The sequence below is a fragment of the Pristiophorus japonicus genome, chromosome 6 (assembly GCF_044704955.1).
Source record: "Pristiophorus japonicus isolate sPriJap1 chromosome 6, sPriJap1.hap1, whole genome shotgun sequence".
NCBI lineage: Eukaryota > Metazoa > Chordata > Chondrichthyes > Pristiophoridae > Pristiophorus > Pristiophorus japonicus.
In genome coordinates this window covers 242,197,997-242,210,308 of record NC_091982.1, presented here as the reverse complement: position 1 = coordinate 242,210,308, position 12,312 = coordinate 242,197,997, and the positions used below count along the sequence as shown (strand labels likewise).

The 12,312-nt window shown below is 40.0% G+C and overlaps 1 pseudogene; it reads left to right on the top strand.

Annotated features, from left to right (window-relative positions):
- The first annotated feature begins 522 nt into the window (after window positions 1–522).
- Window positions 523–4,218, top strand: LOC139266274 (extracellular calcium-sensing receptor-like; annotated as a pseudogene).
- Window positions 4,219–12,312: the final 8,094 nt, after the last annotated feature.

Below are 12,312 nucleotides of genomic sequence, written 5' to 3'. Positions count from 1 at the left end.
AAATCCCACTATGGCAGCAGGGGAATTTAAATTCAGTTAATGAAATAAACCTGGAATTAAAAGCTATTGTCAGTAATGGGGACCGTGAATCCAGCAGATTGTAAAAGAAAACATCTAGTTCACTAATGTCCTTTAGGAAGGAAATCTGCTTACCTTACCTTGTCTAGCTTCTATATGACTCCAGACCCCATCAATGTGGTTGACTTTCAACTGCCCTCTGAAGTGGCCTCAGTTGTACCAAACCCCTACGGCAGCGGTTCAAGAAGACGTCTCACCACCACCTTCTCAAGGGCAATTAGGGTTAGCAATTAAATGCCGGCCGTGCCAGCGATGCCCACATCCTGTCAACGAATAACTTGGAATTACTTAATAAATGTATCTCAGTTACTATGAAGCTCTACTAATAATACAATCACACGGTGAAGTTGTACACTTGGACAAATATCAATGTGAATGTTACCAGTTTGCTGCTGTTTGTGTTTTTGTAGATTTGATTTCAGAAAATGTCGCTTTATGTGCACGATGATGTTCGCGGGTGAAGAAATAAACGGGAACCCTAGAATGCTCCCCAATATTACACTGGGTTACCAGATTTACGATTCCTGCAGCATGCCATCCTTGTCTACAAAAGCAGCCTTTGAGATTTTGGATGGGCAAAAGGATGCTCAGTCAGAAGATTACTGCAGAAATCCTATCTCCGATGTCTACGCTATTGTTGCTGATTGTGGGTCCTCCCAGCCTGCAGCTGTAGCAAGGTTAATCAGCCCTTTCAGGATCCTTTGTAGTAATTTACGACCATGCAATGTTCATTGGGAAATACCTAGAACAGACCCTCGATTTTCAGAAAGAAATATAAAGGTAGATTAATATGACACATCTTTACATCTCTTTCCAATTTTATATTAAAATCTACCGGTATAAACGTTTAAATGAATATATGCAACATATGTGCGAAAAATTAAAAGATCTCTTACTACCATTTCTTCAATTGTTCACCCATCTAGTGATACATAAAAACAAACGTTAAACAAAATATGTAATTTAATCATTATTCCTCTCCGGCCGCTCAATCTTTTGAATTCGAGGTGATTAAAAGTTTATTTGGAATTTATAACTTTCCTATTAAGCAAAGGGGATTACATATTGCTGAACTAGCTGCATGTTATTGAACAAACTTGTTGAGTGAGTGTTGCATAGTGAAGTTGAACAACTGTTCCTAGGGCTAGCCATACAATCCAACATTCAATCGCAATTGCCTTCAAATTTTATGTCTCCGGTTCCCATGTTATATTGTGAACGGCTTCAGATTATATTTGTAGTTTATTATATATATCACATTTTATTCTGTAAGTTTATTGGTTGCTTTTCATCTCTTTCGTAAACCTTCATTGTTTGTGTGCACATTGCGCCCCGCGTCATATTGTGAGAGCTCTGCTCCGAGGAGATGTCGAATGGCATCAGTTTTAGGTAGACGTTCTTTGGGATTCCAGTTTATGCACCCCACCCATCTGATTTTCTGAAGAATGCAATACGGATGGAATTGTTGTGAAACTTGACATCAAGCATAATTATTTACCCTTTTGTCTCAAACTTTAATATGTTGGAATATAAATTATAATTTTGGTTATATTTTAATCTACTTCATTGAATGAGTGTTTTGAAAGAAACATGTAATAGTCCGTTGCAATTGGTTACCGTCAAGCCGGAGGCATTTTAGGAATTACTCGACACAGCTTCTTACATTACACGTGTGACTAAACGTCAAACTTACTTCATTGGTTGTAAAGCGCTTTGGGACGTCCTGAGGTCGTGAAAGGCGCTATAGTCATGGAAGTCTTTCTAACGGAATGAACATTTAAAAATGGCTATTTTCTTCGGATGCAAGTGGGAATTCTAAACACTTGCGCCTTGACAGTAAGGGCCAAGCAATGGGAGTACAACAACTAAACCCAATTCTGTTCTCATCCGACGTTCACATGCACTCACTTTCCAGCCTGCATCACTGGGTGGGGATTAGGGACGAGCTGTAGTGCCCCTGCTGCCATACGGCTTGATTCGGCCAATGAAGCACAGTCCAGGGATAAAGCCCTCCGCCTAGCTGTATAGCCCATTACTACGTGGACACGGCAATGGTTTTGCCCGCTGATTCATTGGAGATCTGTAAATAATCTTCCAATAAGAAATATACTGATTATTTTTAAATTTTGATTTCTCACAGTTCAGTTATGTTTCAACCTGTGCATGTTTAAGCAAGCGAAAGGAATATCCGTCATTTTTCAGAACTATAACGAGCGATTATTTTTAGGCAAGGGCATTGGCCCAACTCGTGATACGATTTGGATGACATTGGATTGGGACAATTACGAGTGACAATGACTATGGTAATTTTGGAATGCAAGCGTTCACAGAAGTCGTGCAACAGTTAGGGGACAGGCACACCGACATCAGCGTCGGCATTCCGGCTAACACCCCCAGCATTGAAGCCACATAGTCCGCATGCCAGACTCCCAAAGCAAGTGCTCTACTCGGAGCTCCTTCACGGCAAACGAATCAGAGGTGGGCAGCAGAAACGCTACAAGGACACCCTCCAAGCCTCCCTGATAAAGTGCAACATCCCCACTGACATCTGGGAATCCCTGGCCCAAGACCTCCCTAAGTGGAGGAAATGCATCCGAGAGAGCGCTGAGCACCTCGAGGCTCAACACCAAAAGCATGCAGAAATCAAGCGCAGACAGCGGAAAGAGCATGCGGCAAACCAGTCCCACCCGCCCCTTCCCTTAACGACTATCTGTCCCACCTGTGACAGAGTCTGTGGCTGTTGGACTGTTCAGCCACCAAACAACTCACTTCAGGAGTGGAAGCAAGTCTTCCTCGATTCCGAGGGACTGCGTATGATGATGGTGAGGCATTTTATAGAACGTACCCTAGGGAAAAGCTACTCAAAACTGTGAGTGTTGTAAAGAAATCAGACATAAAAGTCATTGTGGTCTTCGTTGCTGAAGGAGATATGGCCATTTTGCTAATGGAGATCGCAAGGCAAAATATCACAGGCGTACAATGGATAGGAAGCGAAGCTTGGATTTCCACACCGATCCTTCCCTCAGAAGAAAGCAGAAGGTTCCTTACTGGAGCAATAGGAATCGCAATACGCAAAGTAAATATACCTGGTTTTAAGGAATTTCTGATTCAGATTCACCTGTTGGCATAACCAGCAAATGTTTTACCCTCAAAGAATTTTGCGAAACAACTTTTAGTTGTCGTCTAAGCTTATTAGAAAATAAGACAATTGGAACGGAGCAAACTACTGAATGTACAGGCAGAGAGAGTTTGCACACAATTAAGAATAAGTACACCAATGTGTCTCACTTGAGAGTTAAGTAAAACGTGTACAAAGCAACATACGCTAAAGCCGATGCTTTGCACAATTCATGTGGGAGTGTGAAAAGAGCATTCACTAATAACACTTGTAAAAATATTCCCAATTTTCAATCACAACAGGTACGGAAAATACATTACAGTTAAACATTTCTAGCATATAGTGTTCTAATAATAAGGTAACGGTTACATCGTGTTTATTTTACTGGACTAGTGATCCAGAGGTATGGACTGATGATCCAGAGAGGTGATTCCAAATCCCACCAAGGCAGCTGGGGTAATTAAATGTAGTTAATTAAATAAATGTGGTATAAAAAAGCTATAATCAGTAATGATGGTCGAGAAACTATCGGATTGTTGTAAAAACCCAGCTGGTTCACTAATGTCCTTAAAGGAAGGAAATGTGCCGTCCTTACCTGGTCTAGCCTATTTGTGACTCCAGAACCACAGCAATGTGATTGACTCCTAACTGCCTTCTGAAATGGTCAAGCAAGCCATTCAGTTGTATCAAACTACTAGCACTGTGGGAGTACCTTCACCTCAGGGACGGCAGTGGTTCAAGAAGACGGCTCATCACCACCTTCTAAAGCACAATTAGTGATGGGCAATAAAAGCGGGCCTTGACAGCCATGCCCACATCCCATGAATAAAAAATATATAGTCATGGCAAGCAACAAAATAAAATTGCAAGGCCTCTGAACATTTAGACTTTTTTTTGATATACCTCATGCTATTTTATTTGTTTTTATAAAGCTTTTCCAGTACCTAAAAACGGTAATTTTCACAACTAAAACTGGTGAAACCGTGTACTTCAACGAAAATGAGGATCCAGTTGCACCATAAGACATTGTAAACTGGCAAAGTACTGTGGGTGGTGCTGAAGTAGTAACTGTCGGATATTATGATGGATCTGTAACTCCAGGCTAAGAATTCATCATCAAAGAAAAAGCAGTTGTTTGGAGTGAAGGCCAGAGGAAGGTAATCGAAGGTTGCTTCAAATGTGAGAACAAAATGTAATCTTTGAAATTGTTCCAAAATATCTAATAGTATCTTCATTGCAAAAGAAGGAATTTATAAATCAAAGAACCCTTAGGAACAGGAAAAGGCTATAAGATCCAAGAAACTTGTAAAATGTTTGATAACTAGCCCTCACCTATCCACATTCTGATCATATTGGTAATGCCCTTCCTGCACTCTCCCCAAAAACATTCTGGTTGACTTCACATGCTGATCCTAGTTTTAAAAGTGGCCCTGGTATTTGAACCTTGTGTCTCCCTGAACATTTGTCTGAATCAAATTTCTCAATCTCTTTATAATCATGAAAACATTAACATAATCGCATCTACCTCACTTTTCTTGCAAATAATAGAAGCGTGACTTCCCTAACTTTACTTGATAACTGATATTGCTATCATTGCTCCCCTCCAAATTATTTCACAGGGGTGTTTTTCGACTTTCCCATATTGCAATGCAATTACAAAGCTGGGTGGGTCAGTAAGCTGTGAGGAGGACACAAAGAGGCTGCAAAAGGATATAGACATAGAAACATAGAAATAGGTGCAGGAGTAGGCCATTCGTCCCTTCGAGACTGCACCTCCATTCAATAAAATCATGGCTGATCATTCCCTCAGTACCCCTTTCCTGCTTTCTCTCTATACCCCTTGATCCCTTTAGCCATAAGGGCCATATCTAACTCCCTCTTGAATATATAAACATAGAAAACAGGACAAGTTAAGTGTGTGTGCAATAAGATGACAGATGGAGCATAATGTGGGGACATGTGAGGTTATTCACTTTGGTAGGAAGAATTGAGAAACAGAATATTTTTAAATGGTGAGAAATTAGAAAAGGTTGGTGTTCAGAGAGATTTAGGTGTCCTCATACAGGAAAAACATAAATTTAGCATGCAGGTACTGAAAATAATTAGGAAGGCAAATGGCATATTGGCCTTTATTTCAAGGGAGTTGTAGTTCAAGTGTAACAAAGTCTTACTACAATTGCACAGGGCTTTTGGTGATATCATATCTGGAGTACTGTAGACAGTTTTGGTCTCCTTATCAGAGGAAGGACATACTAGCCTTACATTATGCTGCAATGAAGTTTCAGTAGATTGATCCCTGGGATGAGACAATTGTCCTATGAGGTGCGATTGAGTACATTGTGCTTATACTCGCTGAAGTTTAAAAGAATGAGGGATGATTTCATTGAAACGTATAAGATTCAGAGGGGGGTTGACAGGGCAGCTGCTGAGAGATTGTTGCCCCTGGCTGGATAGTCTATAACTAGAGGGCATATTCTCAGGATAAGGAAGAATTTCTTCACTCAGATGGTTGTGAATCTTTGGAATTCTTTACTCTGAAGGACTATGGATGCTGAATTGTTGAGTATATTCAAAGCTGGGAGGTGTAGATTTTTGGGACTCTAGGAGAATCAAGGGATATGGGGATCGGGAAGGAAAATGGAGTTGAGGTTGAAAATCAGCCCTGATCTTATTGAATGGTGGAGCAGATTCGAGGGGCCATATGGCCTAATCCTGCTCTTAATTCTAATGTTAAATTAATGTATTGCATTACTGATAGGGTCTTTATATGTTGCTCTGAACACCAGTGGACCCGTTCTCAATGATCTGATGGTGATGTTGCTAGGGAAGGCTATGCAATTTCTGACCCTATCCTGGAATCTTCCTGGAACCCCTGTTTGTGTGGATATAGAGAAACGGTAGATCAGGATGTGGCTTAGCTGTGGTTGAACAACCCAATAGCAATCATTTTCTGGATTTACGCATCACACTTTCTAACATAGGTCGCCTGATATTGTCCTCTACGTAATGCTTGGATATTTAATCTAAATGTATGATCTCTACCATTCTTTGGTTCATTAACCACAGACCAGAAATCACACCTGGATCCTGCAGGCCTTTGCATCTTTTGCTGCACTAGACTGCGCAGCTGATCACTCGACCGCATTCAAGATATTGCACAGCTCCAAACACATATTTCTCTTCTTTACATAAGGTACCACAGGCAGTTTGTTCTGAAAGCTGTATCTCTGGAACAAGGACAGCTGCCCGAAAGGGACAGCCCATTTGCTGTTTTAATTATATAGAATGTGCAGAAGGTGAAATCAGTAATGTTACAGGTATGTAAACACATATATTAGCTATTGCACACATTCTAACCTATTTGCATAGATTTATTTTCTAAAAAAGATGATTTATTTAATTTACTTTTACTTTTTTAGATTCAATAATGTGCCTAAGATGCCCTTGGGATTATTAATCGAATCAACATCGAGACCAATGCATAACAAATATAATGAATTTCTTTCCTTTGAGGAGATCATAGGGATTATGTTAGTGGCACTGGCATCAATTGGAACCAGCTTCACATTTACTGTAGCCATAATTTTTTATGTTCACAGGAACACTCCCATTGTTAAAGCTAACAACTCAGAATTAAGCTCTCTTCTTCTTTTTGCTTTAACACTGTGCTTTCTATGCTCAATAACATTCATTGGGAAACCATCATGCTGGTCTTGTATGCTATGTCACACTGCATTTGGTATTGCTTTTGTTCTCTGTATTTCTTGTGTTTTGGGAAAAACCTTTGTTATGATGATGGCCTTTAATGCCACCCTTCCCAATAATAACATGATGAAGTGGTTTGGCCCTACACAACAACGCTTGGCTGTTTTCATCCTTACACTTGTACAATGTGTAATATGCACTATCTGACTAATTATATCACCACCTTATCATTGGAAAAACATTGTTTATTTTAAAGATATAATTATTCTGTAATTTGATATTGGGTCTGTGACACCCTTTTACTGGGTATTTGGTTACATTGGATTTTTGTCTTGTCTCTGCTTTGTGGCTGCCTTTCTAGGCCGTAAACTACCAGATAATTTCAATGAGACTAAATTTATTACTTTTAACATGCTTATCTTCTTTGCTGTTTGGATAACCTTTATTCTAGTTTATGTAAACTGACCTGGCAAATACACCATAGCTGTGGAAGTGTTTGCTATTCTGGCATCCAGCTTTGGCCTACTTCTCTGCATTTTTGCTCCTAAATGTTACATTATCCTACTAAGATAAGAGAAAAATACAAATAAGCATTTGATAGGTAAAGTGGCTTGAAAAAAAACATTAACAATTTTCATGCATCCTGTAATGGACCTTTGTAGCAATTATTTTATTTTATCAGGATGATACCAGGACTAAAAGTGTTAGAACAGGTTGCATAGTTCTAGAAACATAGAAACATAGAAACATAGAAACAGAGAAAATGGTTGCAGGAGTAGGCCATTTGGCCCTTCTAGCTTGCACCAACATTCAATAAGATCATGGCTCATCATTCACCTCAGTACCCCTTTCCTGCTTTCTCTCCATACCCCTTGATCCCTTTAGTCATAAGGGCCATATCTAACTCCCTCTTGAATATATCTAACGAACTGGCATCAACAACTCTCTGCGGTAGAGAATTCCACAGGCTCACAATTCGCTGAGTTTCCCCTCATCTCGGTCCTAAATGGCTTACCCCTTATCCTCAGACTGTGACCCCTGATTCTGGACTTCCCCAACAATGCGAACATTCTTCCCGTATCTAATGTGTCCAGTCCCGTCAGAATTTTTGTATGTTTCTATGAGATCCCCTCTCATTCTTCTAAACGCCAGTGAATACAGGCCCAGTCGATCCAGTCTCTCTGTCAACCCTGCCATTCCGGGAATCAGTCAGGTGAACCTTCGCTGCACTCCCTCAATAGCAAGAATGTCCTTCCTCAGATTAGGAGACCAAAACTGAACACAATATTCCAAGTGAAGCCTCACCAAGGCCCTGTAAAACTGCAGTAAGACCACCCTGCTCCTACACTCAAATCCCCTAGCTATGAAGGCCAACATGCCATTTGCCTTCTTCACCACATGCTGTACCTGCATGCCAACTTTCAATGACTGATGTACCATGACACCCAGGTCTCGTTGCACCTCTCCTTTTCCTAATCTGCCGCCATTCAGATAATATTCTGCCTTCATGTTTTTGCCACCAAAGTGGATAACCTCACATTTATCCACATTATACTGCATCTGCCATGCATTTACCCACTCACCTAACCTGTCCAAGTCACCCTGCAGCCTCTTAGCGACCTCCTCACAGCTCACACCACCACCCAGCTTAGTGTCATCTGCAAACTTGGAGATATTACACTCAATTCCATCATCTAAATCATTGTTGTATATTGTAAATAGCTGGGGTCCCTGCACTGAGCCCTGCGGCACACCACTAGTCATTGCCTGCCATTCTGAAAAGGAACCATTTATCCCGACTCTCTGCTTCCTGTCTGCCAACGAGTTATCTATCCAGTTCAATACATTACTCCCAATATCATGTGCTTTAATTTTGCACACCAATCTCTTGTGTGGGTCCTTGTCAAAAGCCTTTTGAAAGTCCAAATATACCACATCCCCTGTCCACTCTACTAGTTACATACTCAAAAAAATCTAGAAGATTTGTCAAGCATGATTTCCCTTTCATGAATCCCTGCTGACTTGGACCGATCCTGTCACTGCTTTCCAAATGCGCTGCTATTTTTTCTTTAATAATTGATTCCAACATCTTCCCCACTACCAGTGTCAGGCTAACTGGTCTATAATTCCTTGTTTTCTCTCCCCCTCCTTTTTTAAAAAGTGGTGTTACATTAGCTACCCTCCAGTCCATAGGAATTGATCCACAGTATTCCAATTAGTATAGAAGTTTAAGTGGTGATCTAATTGAGATGTTTAAGATGATTAAAGGAATTGACCGTGTAGTTAGAGGAAAACAATTTCCTTCAGTAGGGAAATCCAGAACAAGAAGGCACCAGCTTAAAATTAGAGCTCGGCGTTTCAGGAGTGAAATCAGGAAGCACTTCTTCACAAAAAGATTGACTGAAATCTGGAACACTCACCTAAAAAAAATTGAGACTAGTTCAGTTAAAAATGTTAAAACTGTGATTAATAAACTTTTGTTAGGTAACAGATATGGAATCAATGCAGGTCGGGTTGAATGGCCTACTCCTGTTCCTGTACCCCTATATAAAATGCACAACAAGAACAACAACTTGTATTTATGTAGAATAAAATACAGTAAAATTTCGCAAGGCGCTTCACAGGAGTGCTTTAAGACAAAACAAATAAAATTGACACCGAGCCACATAAGAAGAAATTACGGCAGATGAACAAAAGCTTGGTCAATGAGGTAGGTTTTAAGGAGTCTCTAAAAGGAGGAAAGAGAGGTATACTGGCGGAGAAGTTTAGGGAGGGAGTTCCAGAGCTTGTGGCCTAGGCAACTGAAGGCACAATCACCAATGGTTGAGCGATTATAATCAGGGATGCTCAAGAGGGCAGAATTTCAGGAGCGCAGACAACTCGGGGGGGTTGTGAGGTTGAAGGAGATTACAGAGATGGGGAGGGGTGCAGCCATGGAAGGAATTGTAAACAAGAATGATAATTTTGAAATCGAGGTGTGCTTAACCAGGAGCCAATGTAGGTCAGCGAGCCCTGTGGATGAACTTCTTATGTTCTTATGTTCTTATGAATTGGTGTGAGTTAGGACACGGGCTGCCGAGTTTTGGATGACCTCTATTTACGTTAAATAATAAACTTCAATATTAAACTTGTGTTTGAAATGAATAAAGTTTCAGATTGGCCTTCTATAAAAAGTTATGTGGGTTGACTTTATAAATGAAAAACCATCAATAATAGTCTAATATTTCTGGTCTTTTCAAATACAACTAATTTATCTGTTGCCTTATTTGATCAGTGCAGACCATTGTTTCAGCATTGCATTAATGCATCGCTTCTGCTGCATGTTTGTGATTATACAAACTAAACATTCACTCCATAAGAAGCCCTTTCTAATTAATCAAGCCTTACCCCATAGTTTGGCTGGAATTTATTCTGCAGGATACTCTTTCAGAAATGCATAATTTTCTTATATCAAATGTCTTTATTACTATGACATTAGCTTGTTTGCACTTGGGATTGCACTTGTACTTTGACTTGCACAATTACCTCTGGTCTAAGCATGTCTGTGGAAAAATGGGAATAGTTTGGTGTGCTGTAACACAGCTACTGATGGGTCAAATGAATGCACCCATGCTCCACATCTTACACCTCTTTGGTTTCAGTTAGTCTCTTGAGCTTTTTAAATTATAGCCTAAAGTATCTTTCTTGACTCCAATGTCTGTCACCCTCACAGCTGTATATAAATAAGGGAAAATACACAAAACAAATGAGAACATTTCAAAATGATCAAAATTAAAGATAAAATAACATGCACTAACAAATGGGAATTAAAACATGTATAAGTAAGGAGAAAGTAACATGGAATAGCACGAACAGTAAAATCATAAAATAGATTAAAATGAAGAATGAGAAGTGGAAATAAAAACAGAAAATGCACTTTGTAGCTCTGGTTAAATGGGATGCTTCAATATTTTCTTGATATCATGCAGCACCTTTTGTTAATTAAGCTTGATGTATGGGAACAACCAAAAATGTGATGGCTTGTATCTTCACTGCCATCTGTAACATCACAGACCCCAACATAAGCAAGTTTGTTTTAGTTTTCTTTAACCTTCAATTTATTAATACACATCTCATGTATGGTGATAGGAGCCATCTAATCTGCTCCTTGCCTATGTGGACTGATGCACTAGTGAAGAAATTCCAATTGAGAAAAATCTGTATTCCTTATGGAAGAAGCAAGAGAAATTCTTCAAGATTTGGCCCTCATTCCTAGCTCACTGTTAGTGGCTGGCCAGCATGTCAAGACCAGCCTCTATGCAAATTGAACACCAAGCTCTTGAGGCACGTTCCACCCATCCAAATATGGTAGTTACTCAAGATTTGGCGCCACGGTAAAAACAATAACATACACGTTAACACAGCAGCACAGAGTAATGCCAATGTCATGCCACCGCATAGTAAATCCCCAGCGTCATTCACAACTCAGCAACTTATTGCATTGCACCAGGTGTGCTGTGTGCAATGATGCAATGTATGTCAATGTGTGGTAAACAAAGGACAATTGCATAGAAAACATGGGTAGAACCAAATACCTAGATGGGGAACACATCAGCATACAATAAAGCCACAAGATAAAATTCTACAAATGCACAACAGATTACTCAGCATCGAAAGAAAATTCCAGATTGTCACTTCAGATATAAACTTTATCACACCACAGTTCTGAGTTCTAATGAAGCATACTATTAGAAACATTAGCCAACATTTCCAGAACTTTCTGCTTTTATTTGGGGTAGATAATAAAAATTGGGAAAAGCAGATGGACACATTTATTAGTTGATTTGTTAATACCTCAGAAGGAATTTAAATTGAGTGTACGATTATTTATATCTACTCTTTGAGGATGTCTAGCCAAAGCTTATTCAGAAGAAGAACATAAGAACATAAGAAATAGGAGCAGGAGTATGCCACCTGGCCTCTCGAGCCTGCAACACCATTCAATAAGAACATGGCTGATCTGATCGTGGCCTCAACTCCACTTCCCCGCCCTCTCCCCATTACTCTTGACTCCCTTACTTTTCAAAAATCTGTTTCTCTCCACCTTAAATGTATTCAATGACCCAGCCTCCGCAACTCCCTGGAGCAGAGAATTCCAAAGATTCAAGACCCTCTGAGAGAAGAAATTCCTCCTCATTTCTGTTTTAAATCGATGACCCTTTATTCTAAAACTATGCCTCTTTGTTATTGATTCCCCACAAGGGGAAACATTCTGTCTGCATCTACCCTGTCAAGATCACCTCTCAGTCTTCTAAACTCCAATGAGTATAGGTCCAACCTGCTCAACCCTTTTACATATGACAACCCTTTCATCTCAGGAATCAACCTCATGAGCCTTCTCTGAATGGCCTCCAATGCAAGTACAGTAAACT